General features: G+C 38.2%; 1 pseudogene; it reads right to left on the minus strand.

Moving 5' to 3' along the window:
• Positions 1-282: 282 nt before the first annotated feature.
• On the minus strand, positions 283-10117 carry LOC122484325 (annotated as a pseudogene).
• Between the last annotated feature and the right edge of the window lie 2810 nt (positions 10118-12927).

The following is a 12927-nucleotide window of genomic DNA, read 5'->3' on the forward strand; positions in this document are numbered from 1 at the left end:
GGGGCATCCGGGTGGCTCAGTCGGTTAAGCATCCGACTTCGGCTCAGGTCATGATTTCACGGTTCATGGGTTTGAGCCCTGTGTGGGGCTCTGTGCTGACACCTCAGAGCCTGGAGCCTGCTTCACATTCTGTGTCTCCTTCTTTCTCTCTCTCTGCCCCTCTCATGCTTGTGCTCACTCTCTCTCAAAAATAAATAAATAAACATGAAAAAATATTATATTCTTTATAGGCTTCTAGGTATGCCCTAACTATGAAGAAATACTTGAAGCTTCCATTCATGTTTAGCCATCTGAGATCGACTTCTTGTGCCATAATTTCCCATGGTACTTTTCACTGCTGCATTCTTCAGCATATAAATCAGAGGGTTGAGCAAACATTTCCCATTTGTATAAAACACAGCTATCATCTTTTTTTTTAAGTTTATTTTTGAGAGAGTGACAGAGCACGAGTGGGGGAGGGGCAGAGACAGAGAGTGAGACCCAGAATCCGAAACAGGGTCCAGGCTCCTTGTTGTCGGCACAGAGCCGGTGTCAGCTGGATGCTGCTGGTCAAAGCCTGACCATGGGGCCGGACCCTGGGGCTTGAACTCATGAGCCGCAAGATCATGACCTGAGCTGAGGTCGGACCCTTAACTGACTGAGCCACCCAGGCCCTCCAATCACAGCTATCATCTTATCCATGGGGAAGGTGGTTGCAGGGCGTGTGTATATAAATATGCAAAGACCGAAGAACAAGATGACCACAATGATGTGGGAGACACAGGTGGAGAGGGCTTTTCTCCTCCCTTCAGCACTGTGGTTTCTCAGAGAATACAAGATATTAACATAGGAGCACATCAGCATGACAAAACTCAGGGTACAAATGGCCCCGCTATTGGACCCCAAGAGTAGGTTGATTACGTAAGTGTCTGTGCAGGCGAGTCTCAACAATGGCTGCAAGTCACAAAAATAGTGATCGATCACATTGGGACCACAGAAGGGTAAACTCAAGGCCAGAAAAACCTGAGCTAAAGAATGTACACAGGACCCCACCCAAGCCATAGCCACCAGCACAGCACAGACCCGTCGACTCATGATGGTTGTGTAGTGCAGGGGCTTACAGATGGCCACATAGCGGTCAGCGGCCATGAGGATAAGAATGAAGATCTCCAGGCAGCCAAAGAAATGGAACTAGAAGACCTGTATCACGCACTCACTGAAAGAGATAGTGGTCTTTTTTAAAGGGCATCCACAATCATTCTAGGGGCTACGGAAGTACAGAAGCAGGTGTCAGATAAGGATCGGTGGGCTAGGAAGATACACACGGGACTCCTGAGTTCCCCGGGGGGCCTTGACAGTGGTAATGATCAGAACGTTACCCAGTAACATCCCCAAATAGAGAAGCAAGAAAATGACAAACACTGTTTTCCTCCGAACAGGATCCCCTCTCAACTGGAGCAGAAAAATTTAACATTATTCAGCTGCATGATCATGAGTGAGAAGGGGAAGTGTGAAAAGATTTGTCTGCGAAAAAATAAAGAAATTGATTTACGGTGTGCTAGGAGACGTTATGGAATATTTTAAGCAAAATAATTCATGATACCGTGTGTGATTGTGGGATATTTTCAGCAAAAATAAATATTCCTCATCAGGTACATTTTGTGGGTGTTTTTTTTTTTTCCATGTCACTACAGTATTTTGTTTTTAATTTTTAATGACCACTTCAATGGGCATTATGAGTCCCAAATTATCTTACTAGTGTGATACCTTTCTCAGCACTCCTCAATGTTTATTTACTTTGAGAGAGAGAGAGAGGGAGAGGGAGAGAAGGGGCAGAGAAAGAGGGAAACACAAACCAAAGCAGGCTCCAGGCTCTGGGCTGTCAGCACAGAGCTGGACACGAGGCTCCAACTCACAGACTGTGACAGCATGACCTGAGCTGACGTCGGATGCTTAACCCACTGAGCCACCCGGGGAACCCCTAGCACTCTTCAAATATAACCCCCTGCTAGATTTGACATGATTCTGATTGATTCTGCCAATTCAGTGATTATAATAAATTAAGTTATGTGGCCCCATACTATTATTTCCTTCTTTATTTATATTTTAAATACATTTAATAAATACTGGGGTCCTGTTTTGCATCGTATATCGCTCAACTTATAGGATTTGACTGTTCTTGGAGGTTCATGAAGATTCATGTGACCTCACATGCCACTCCCAATCTTATAAAGAATGTCCTTTTGATGCATATGTTTATATATCACGTATTTGTTACACATATTTTTATAAATGTATTATTTATAAATCCAACATCTTCTGCTTCTCTGCATACCTTCTCACATATAGCAGCTTTAAAGGAGGAACAGGAAATACAGCATGTAAATAATATGCCGGAAATTTCAAGCATATTTGTGATATGTAGGACTTGATCAATACAAATGAACAGAAGTGAATATTCTTTCATATTTGAAAATATCTCACATATCCCTGTTTCTGTTTTTCTTTCTCCAATTTCTGAACGGCAACCTGAGAGCCCTCAGAGCCTCTGGATATACATTTGTAGTTGAAAGGAGAGAGATAAACTTCATCGTTCTATATTCACAAATCAACTTTTTAACGTAAGCGTCTCAGATCTTGGGTGGCTGTGTATGGGTATCACCTGGCATTTGATGTAGGACCAGATCATGATTGTAGCCCCTTAAGCTGCACATTCGCAGAATAGAGCAGAGAAGCAGAAATGGGAAGAAGATGTGATTTTAAAAAGGACGTAGCATATAGTCAGTAACTGATTGATCCCTAATTCTTTTCAGTCCTGGCAAAGTCAATGATCACTTTGAAATGTTGGGGTGGTTGAGTGACTCAGCTGATTGAGCATCTGACTTCGGCTCAGGTCATGATCTCGTGGTTCATGGGTTCGAGCCCCCCGTCGGGCTCTGTGCTGACAGCTCAGAGCCTGGAGCCTGCTTCGGATTCTGTGTCTCCCTCCCTCTCTGCCCCTCCCCCGCTTGTCTCTGTCTCTGTCTCTCTCGGTCAGAAATAAACATTAAAAAAAATAATAAATGTTATTTCTTTCAATGAAGATATCTTTTTTTTAAATTTGAAATGTTTTCTTGACCAAAATTTCAAGAAAAGCCTTTCTTTAAGGTCTTGCTTATCAAGATGATGTTGGAAGGGGCACTATATGCAAATACCAATATAAACTGAAATGTGGTGTATTTAAATATAACTTGGAGGACTTCCTCTTCCTATTGTGTTCCTCCCCAATCTCATCCATACTTCCAATAAATTGTCTTACGATATTTTCATGACCATCATTTCAAGAACAAAACCCTTTTCTTTTTTTCAATTAATTATGTATGTGCTTGTGACAATTTTAGAGACTCTCGCTCAAAAAATAAAAAAAAACAAATAAGAAGGAAACTAACACATGTGGTTATGAACCACGTATGACACTGGGGTATTTCATACTATTTCTTGAATTCCTCATTGTATTTCTGAGTTATATGATATTACCTAATTCTATAATGCAGAAAATGAGGCTTGGAGAGTTTAGCATTTAGCCCAACATTCACAAAAGTTATGGAGGGAGCAAGTTAATTCTGTTTCCCGAGCTCTTTTTAAGATTTGACATCTAGGAAATAAAGACATTTAATAAAATTGGTAAGACTAATGTTTGAATACTATCCTTGCTTATACTTGGTAGTAGGTTTCTCTTACAACCTTGGCAAGATTGGTCAGGTTTTAAATTCTACATATCAACTCCAAATAATTACAATAAAATTTTTAAAAAAAGATAAATCCAAGGGGACATTTCACTTAATATCAAACTTCTTAATATAAGAAATATTTTGGGAACTGGTTTCCTGTTTTAAATTATCTATCTATCTATCTATCTATCCGTTTTGGGGGAGAGAGAGAGAGAATGGGGGAGGGGGAGAATCCCAAGCAGAGTTTGTTTTGTCAACACAGAGCCTGATGTGGGGCTCCCTGCCCCAAATTATGAGATCACGACCTGAGCTGAAATCAAGAGTTGAACGTTTACCTCACTGAGACACCCAGGTGCCCTGGTTTTCTTTTTATATTCAGATGGTTACTGCTATAGAAATGTAGCAGTAATAAATCAGATCAACTCACAAATCCTTTTATTTTCTACATCTCCACATTTTCACCTCTTTCTTGTGGCTATTGTCACCACTTTTGGAAAGGGATAGGGAAAAAGGATGGAGCAAAATACTAACGTATTTCTCCTAATGTGCAAACTCATCTAGATGAAAATGTGGATAATCTTGGAAAACCTGTATAGGCACAGAAAGTTTTCTGTATAGATTTCTCCCTTAATTTCTTGTCAGGGTCCATTTACTGTGGAGCCAACCAGAACCTTGATTTAATAGTCATCATTTAGGGGCACCTGGGTGGCTCAGTCGGTTGAGCAACTGACTTCAACTCAGGTCATGATCTCATGGTGTGTGAGTTTGAGCCCCGCATCAGGGTCTGTGCTGACAGCTGGGAGCCTGCAGCCTGTTTCGGATTCTCTGCTGTGTCTCCCTCTCTCTCTGCTCCTCCCCTGCTTGCACTCTGTCTCTGTCTCTGACTATCTCTCTCAAAAATAAATAAACATTAAAAAATTTAAAAAAATAGTCATCATTTGATGTATTTTGAAAAGTGATATAATACTATAGGGGGCTTACTTTGATGTTGGTTTTTACGTGAGTGAAAAGGTAAATTAGGAAAAGTAAGCTAATCAATGAGAGAAGCAGATGTCTAAGACACTACAGAGATTAGGTTTTCTCCTCAAGGTTGGCATTTATCCATGTGACACTCTTTGAGCAAATGCGTGTTGTGTGCCTAATGCCAAACACAGACATCAGTGCCATGATATTCAGTCTCTTGAAAATATGGGCAGTCTAGCAGAGGAGAAAGAGAGAGAGATGCAAAAGATCAAAAGGAGGTCCTAAAAGGTGGTACAAGAGTATCTGTGATAATTAAGAGAACGTGCTCTTTTGGCCGAGAGGAATGAGAAGTCCTCATGCAGGAGGTGTGTTTGAGATCAGCTTTAAAAAAGGATAGGTCTGAAATAAGAGAGCATGCTCACTGGAAGGAAACCACAAGCAAGAACCAAAGGTAAAGAACTACCAGGCTTGAATGGGCAACAGTTGAGAAGGTCAGTTTGGTTGGGGGTTAAGGAACAATGCTGGGGAAAAAAGCTGAAAATCCAGATGTGACCTAATGTGCATTTTGCATGACGTTGGGGATAATAACAATAATAAGAATAATAATATCCTCCCAGAGTCTTTGGAAGCATTGGGCATAATAAAGGAAAAGTCCTTGTGCAGTCCCTGAGCACACGTGCAGTAATGTTACTATGACTGGTTTTAGGAGGGCAGGGGGAGGCTGTTCCCTGCATTTGAGCTGAGAAGTGCCACAGTGGAGGCTGTGTGGTGGCTAAACCAGGAGCCCAAAGGGATGGGCGGGTGGGGAGAGAAATGAGGCGGCTGAGAGACCAGCGAGGTAACAGGTATGCTCTCTGCCTGACAGAATCCATTTCTGGACTTGGCCCCTCTCTTGAGTTGGAACTCAGGGATAGACGATAATGAGAGAATTGGTGAGAGGAAAGAGGAAGAAGAACCGGCGAAGAACAGAGGAGGCAAAAAGCCCTCATCCTTCTTGACCTTTGGTGAGAAAATCATTTTTTGTTTTCTTATTGACTCTCCATCCCCATTTGCATATTCCGTCTCAGAATCTGGAAATGGCTTGCACACTGTCAGGGCTGGGGGCATGACTCAGGGCTGAAATTAGGTTTGCATCTTCTTTGTCTGGTGGAGGCATGAGGAGAACCCTGGTTTCCTGGGGACTCTTTTTCTCCCCGGAAATGGCTGCCTAGGCATTGTGGCCTCCTGTTCGTACTGATCAAGCTGATCAAGTCCCTTTTACCTCCTCACATTCTCATGCCCATTTTGAAGCCTGAAGTTGTAAATGATACTGAGTTAACCACAAGGTAAGCTTGTCTTTCAGGGACGTAACAAAGTGGGGACCCTTCCTTGCAAGAATATTGATTCTATCATGTTCTTTCTGTCTGGCCCGGCTTTCCTGTGAACTTACTTACGTGGCTCCTCAAAATGTAGTTGAGTTGGAGGCTAATCCAGGCAAAAGGCTGACTGGATGCAAAGGAGTGTTTCCAAATGGTGCTTACTTCGGCATTTCTGTTACACTGGGATTCTCACTGGGGATGGGCAAGAATCTTACAGCTTCACTAACAGAGCTATTTGCAGACCTTGCCCAGGGTGGAGAGCCACTAGCTCAGACATGGCTGTGCACCTTGCTGAAACCAGATGTCTTCTTTAGCTTCCTGGCATGACTTAGAGGGCTCACATGTTCTACAATGAAGGTTTATTCTTGTGAATAAATAAATATTTATATATATATAAATATATATATAATATATATTAATATAATAAAATAATAAATAATAATTATATATATAAATAAATATTATTGTGGCTTATTTGGCTGGGAAGGTTAAGTGTAAGAGGCAGAAAGCAGATGTCTGCAGGTGTTTCTGTGTTGACGTTGCCTTTGTATAAACTGATGGAGATTCGGCATATTTACAACCAAAGGAATTCAGAAAAAAAAAAGATGTCATATGGGATTCTTGATAGGTAAATGTAAATGTAATTGCTTATATTTTTGAAGTACTTTGTGAGGCAATTTACATGAATTTCTCATCTCTTTTGTAAAGGTAAGGAGACTGAGTTTGGGAAGCTGGGTATTCAGTCCAAATAGACTCACCAGCACGCAGTGGAGCTAAGATTCAAACTCAAGTCTCATCATTAGTTCGCTGGAACTCTTTGTTTTTTAAGTTTGCTTATTTATTTATTTTGGTGGGGGTGGGGGGAAGGGCAGAGAGAGAGGGAGAGAGAAAATCCCAAGCAGGCTCCACACTGTTAGCACAGAGCCTGACAAGGGCCCCAACTCACAAACTGTGAGATCATGACCTGAGCCAAAAATCAAAGAGTCTGATGCTTAACTGAGTGAGCCACCCAGGTGCCCCAAGGTTGCTGAAATTCTTAAGTGTGATACTATACTACCTTGAAACGTTGCATAATAAAAGAAAGAACAAAGTATACCATTACAGAATGCTTAATGAATGGTCATTTCTTTAATAAATAAAGAAAATAATATCGGTTAACACCTACTATGGGTAGCTTAATAGTGATTGGTGGTTTGCTTTAGGGGAACATGCTGTGTAATGCATGAGATTCCTATTTCTTGTTGTATCCTAATGGTAACTTTAAAAGGTAGATGTAATTATTTCCACTTTACAAAGTTGAAAGCTGAGCTCTGAAGAAGTAAAGTGACTTCCTTAAGATCACCCACAGTTTGTTGCAGAGCTCAGCTTTCACCCAGATCCACCTGCCTATCTTGCTCATTTCCACTCTTTCCACTGTGTCATGATGCCTTGAGGTAGTAGGTTAATAGGAAAGCAGCACTCAGCATTAAACTTTTTCCATGGGGGAAGGGAAGGAAAGAAAAAGTAAAAAAGAAAAAGAAAAAAGAAAAAAAAAAAAGAGGTTAGAGTGGGAGAGAGCCAAAGCATAAGAGACTCTTAAAAACTGAGAACAAACTGAGGGTTGATGGGGGGGAGGGGAGGAAGGTGGGTGATGGGTATTGAGGAGGGCACCTTTTGGGATGAGCACTGGGTGTTGTATGGAAACCAATTTGACAATAAATTTCTTATATTGAAAAAAAACTTTTTCAATAAAAAATACAAATATAATGTATAATATATTTTTGATAACAACAGGATTCTATTTATGAAAAAGAATACAAGAAATGAGAATGAAAGACCATTATTTCTCTTGAACACAGACATGAAAAATTTTAACAAAACATTAGTAAATCAGATCCTGCAATAAAAACCAATACACCACAGTCTAGGGGGTTCATCCAAGCAATAAAAGCCTTGTTTGACAATTAAAAAAACAATCAATGTAATTCATCATATTAACAGACCAAATTAAGAGAACCATAATATCATATCAGGAGATGTAGAAAAAGCTTTCAACTGCATTCAACATCTTGTTGTGATTAAAATCCTTGACAATCTAGGAACAAAATGAACTTCATTAGCCAAATAAAAAATATCTAGGGATAACCAAGAGCTGATACAATATTTAATGGTAAGAGACTAACTTATTCTCCTCTGTGATCTAGAACAAGGCAAAAATGTCCTTTTTCACCACCGACTACTCAACATTGTTCTGAAAGTTCTAGCTGATTTATTAGACCAAAAAAAAAAGTCATACAAAGTAAAAAAAAAACAAGTAAAACTGTCTTTATTTCTATGCAACACAAGTGCCCATGTTAAAATCTCAAGGAATCTACAAGTATCTCGTGAAACTAATAAGTGAGTTAGCAAGTTCATAGGATACACTGTCAACATGCATAATTGATTGCCAACAATAGAAAAATAAAATCTAAAAATTTTAAAATTATAATAAAACTTGTTTGCATATAAATTTAATGAAATATGTTCAAGATCTGTATGCAGAAAATTATAAAACAATAATGAAAGGAATCGAGAAGTTCTCAGCAAATGGAAAATACACACCATTCATAACTAGAAGACTCAGTAGTGTTAAGGTGTCAATCCTAGCAATTTTTATTTTTTTAGATATCAACAAGGTGATTCTCAAACTGATATGAAAAGGCAAAGCGACTAGAATAGCCAAAATAATTAAAAAAAAAACCCACATGTTGCAGGACTCATATTACTATTAATTTAGAATTAATTACATATTGTTAGAATTAATTAATATTAATTTAGAATTGCTATAAAGTTACAGTAATCAAGATAGTGTGCTATCAGTGGATGGTCTGGTCTTGGTGAAAAGCGTATACACAAAGATCAATGGAACGAAAAGAAAAAGGTGATTTGGTGGAGAAAAGATAGTGTTTTTAACAAACAGTGCTAGAACAACTGGATGTCCACATACAGAAAATGAACTTAAACCCATGACACAGTTTACACAAAATAGCTCCAAATGCATCATAGATATGAAAGTATTTTAAGGGACCCAGGAAGATACACTTAGATTCTTTTTCGAAGGGGAAGAGCATCCACGGAGCAGATGAGTTTTTTGAGCAAACAAGTATGTAGCTAGAAGGAATGGGAGAGTGAAGGCAAAGGTATGTAAGAAAAGAGAAGAGGGATAGGGGATCCCATGGAGAAAATTCAGAGGTCTGAAGGAGATGTAAAAACATACTAAATCAAGTTTGAGGGAGACCTCTAATCACAAGAGAAAAAGATCGGAAAAAGAAAGGTTTAGTTGGATTGTAGGAAATAGACTGATCACGAGGAGATTCCCAGAATCCCTTGGTAATTTGTATTTCAGAAGCAAAACGTACTAACAGCTTGTGCCAATTTTCAAAGGCTATGACCTCTGGCTAGTTTTATACTTTTTATAAATAAGACCCCCAAAGAACCATTAATGTAGAAAATAACAAATGATTGTAAACCCATTAACTCTTAGGACAAAAGATAGTATTTCTGTCCTTCCATAGGCTCGTGCTCTATCTCGTTGTGTCACCTCTGTTTTACAGGAATCCTATGTATCATCACATTGTTATGCCCCAGTTCCTTCATATGTGAAATGAGGTTGGTAATATTATTTATTGCGTAGAGTTGTTATAAAGTGAAATAAGCTCAACCCCACCAGTGATTCATGGCTGACATAAGGCACATGTTTACTAAGTGTTTCCTATGGTTAGTGGAGCTCAGAGGGCAAAGCAGAATCAAACATCAGTTTTGAATATAGATGTAAACAGAGGAAAGGTTATTGAAAATGACATAAGACTAGAGCAAAATTATAGAATGTTCACCTCCACTGTTGGCAAATTATTTCAGTGAGTCTTTCATAACCCTCAAAGTACATGAAAGAAAGTTCTATGCCTGTACGTTTCCTTAAGGTTTGCCTAAATGGAAATTAATTTACCTTAAATGGAAATTTACCTTAATGGCAATACATCCTTAAAAAACTTACCTCAAATGGAAGTGTGTTAAAAAATACATGCATCTTCTTCCCCGAGAGAATGATAAAACACTATATGGGAACGGATGGGTATCATTTCTTAACATAACGGCCAGATCTAGAGTTTGATCCCCAGATGATAGCAAAGGGTAAAAGAAAGTCAAATTGCATCAACAGCAGATCTCAGTCACTAAGGACCAAGGATCTCAGTCACCAAGGACCAAGGATCTCACGCTGCAGAGGTACCTTTTTTTGCAGGGCATTTGCCATCTGGTTGTAAATCTGCTGTAGTAACTTGGATCTAAGAGGATAATGACTGGTGAATTGATTACTTGGGGACATAAAATAATTAACTAAAACTAAATAAGCAATACCTTGGGAGGAAACACATGTACTTGGAGGATATAAACAATATTTGAAATTTTATTTAGCATTGGCTTCAAGGCTGAAGCCCTGAGCAATAATGCAGTGATATAAATACTGGGTCTGTATAAACTAGGATTTGACTAGTTTTGGAAAACTAAGTACTCGTCTTGCCTTCAAGCTTTTTTCTTTACTGAGGTGTGACCTCCTATCATTTATTTGAAATGAAGGTATGATAGGTGGCGGTAGTGAAAAAAAAATGCATGAATTTTCTAACTTTTTATGTGTGCATCAAAGGAAATTAGGCAGTGAAACTCATGGGTAACACTCACTGAGCTGATTAAAATTCCAAATCGGAAACTTGAAAGATAGTCTTTCAAACAGTTAAAGAATGCAATTTCAGTGAAGAGAGGACATTAAAAAAATATAAAAGGACAGACTCAAAGTCAGTGCAAAGAAAAAAAAAAACGGTGAGTAATTTTTTACCATTATTCTGCATAAATCTGTAATACTTTGGAAAAAATATTTTTAACTGTTCTGTTAGGAAAACATTAATTAGCAGCTAATTTTAAAGTAGACTTTGCTGTGAATTCTATACTCTAAAACTTTTTGGTTTAAGAGAAGACTAAATTGAAAGATCTTGGTTGTCTACTGAGGGTAGCATGACACATTCTAGAAAACTGAAATCAAAGTCATGTGCGAATTCTGCCTTTTTTATTGGATGACGGCACATCAAAAGGACCAATTATTATAACTTTAGGGAGATGGTCAGTAAGACATTGACCACAAATAAAGTAGTTTTATTTCTGGAAAAGACATATGATAGGATAATCGAGGCTAGTGCCTTCATTCTTCCTAAGGAACTTATTATCCAAGAGTGTATGGGGTCCCAAATGCAAGGTGTGGCAATATTAGGGCATGCAATCAAATATTTTTCTCCAACTATTTTTGTTACGTGGCCAATAGCTAAGCATGCAATATCACTACTCATGCTTGAGAGAATAAGAAATATATGGCTTCCCACAAAAGCACGTGAGCTGTACATTTGTTTCTTTCTAGAGTTGGCTTATTTATTCCAGAATCCTGAACTGACTTGGTGTGTGGTTTTTCATGAAGACTTGAGCCTATCTTATAGTTCTGTGTTTCCATTGATGCATTTTCCATTTAAATGTGAATGGCTAAAATGGGACCATGATCCATTCAGGAGAGATCCTGGTTTTGTCTGGAACACTCAGAAATGTATGCAAATTTCCGAGTTGGGCCAGCCAGGGTTCGTGTTAAATTTATGTTGTTGCTTCATTATTTCTCCCTTGAAAGGATGTAGAATCAGGTATTAAGAAACACAAGCACCGGAGTTGGAAAACTCAGGTTATAAACCCTTGTTTGCTATATACTAATGTGCTACTATGTACAAGTGCCTTAACCTCTGTAAACTAGAGTAATTCGAAGTTATTTTTCTTTGTGTACATTAATTAAATACAATAATACTATCATATGTGCACTATTTTATTTTTTTTAAAGATGTTCTCATCTATAATCAAAGCTGAGTCTCAGAACCAGTCTGAATTATATAGAGCAGGGTATATTTTCCCAGGTTTCAAATGAAGAAAAACTTCTTAAAAGAAATTAACTGCCTTGCGAAGGTCCTATATGAAGTTAGTGGCTAAATTAAGGCATGTAACCAGGGATTTACCTCAAATTACAATGAATGATTTGATTATACACATAATATTTTTAAAGAGATTAAAATATGTGCCAGGCAATCATAGTACAGTAGCCGTATATCTGTGAAGAAGTTGAACTGATGTCAGGAAATTAAGCATAGCTGTAGCCTTCTGAACCGAGACAAATAGAGATTAAGTAATATTATTAGCGAAGTCCTAATAAATGCAGACGGACTGATGAAATGGCTTTGCTTGAGAACATTCTAAGCCTTTCTTTACTTATAGACTTAAAATTATGTAAAAAGCCTTTATGCTTGACCAAAGATAAGAAACATATTTCAAGTGTGTTTAATGAAGGATTCAAGCCAGTAATATATTCAGTATTATAATTTTATGCAAATTAAAATAGCCTCTTTAATTTATTGGCTAATCTCAGTATAATCTGATTTGGGGAATCATCCTGAAGTTATTTCTCTATATTTTTTTCTTAAACTCATTCAAGTTCTTAAAATTCCACTATGGAAATTAATGTTTTTGTTTTAAAATTCCGTCTGCCTTACAGCGGGATTATTCATTGTGTGGGTGACTATGTTAATTTGTTCAGTAATAGAAAAGGTTGAAGAAGAAACTTAAATAGGAGTTGATAGAGACGCCAGGTATGGTATAAAGTTAGGACTGAAAATACATAGGATGAAAATGCAGACCTCATGAAGATATCTGGTCAAGGTTGAGCATAAGATTATAAAAATACTTGGTGGCACACATTGCTAAACAGTCAGTGCCATGTTTTCAGGAGCATCTAAGATTTGATTGTGGATTGATCACAGGCAATCACAATCACAAGCTAGACATTGATCACAATTTGCTATTAGTTCATGGAGTCTCCTTAG

Source organism: Prionailurus bengalensis, chromosome D1, assembly GCF_016509475.1.
Source record: "Prionailurus bengalensis isolate Pbe53 chromosome D1, Fcat_Pben_1.1_paternal_pri, whole genome shotgun sequence".
NCBI lineage: Eukaryota > Metazoa > Chordata > Mammalia > Carnivora > Felidae > Prionailurus > Prionailurus bengalensis.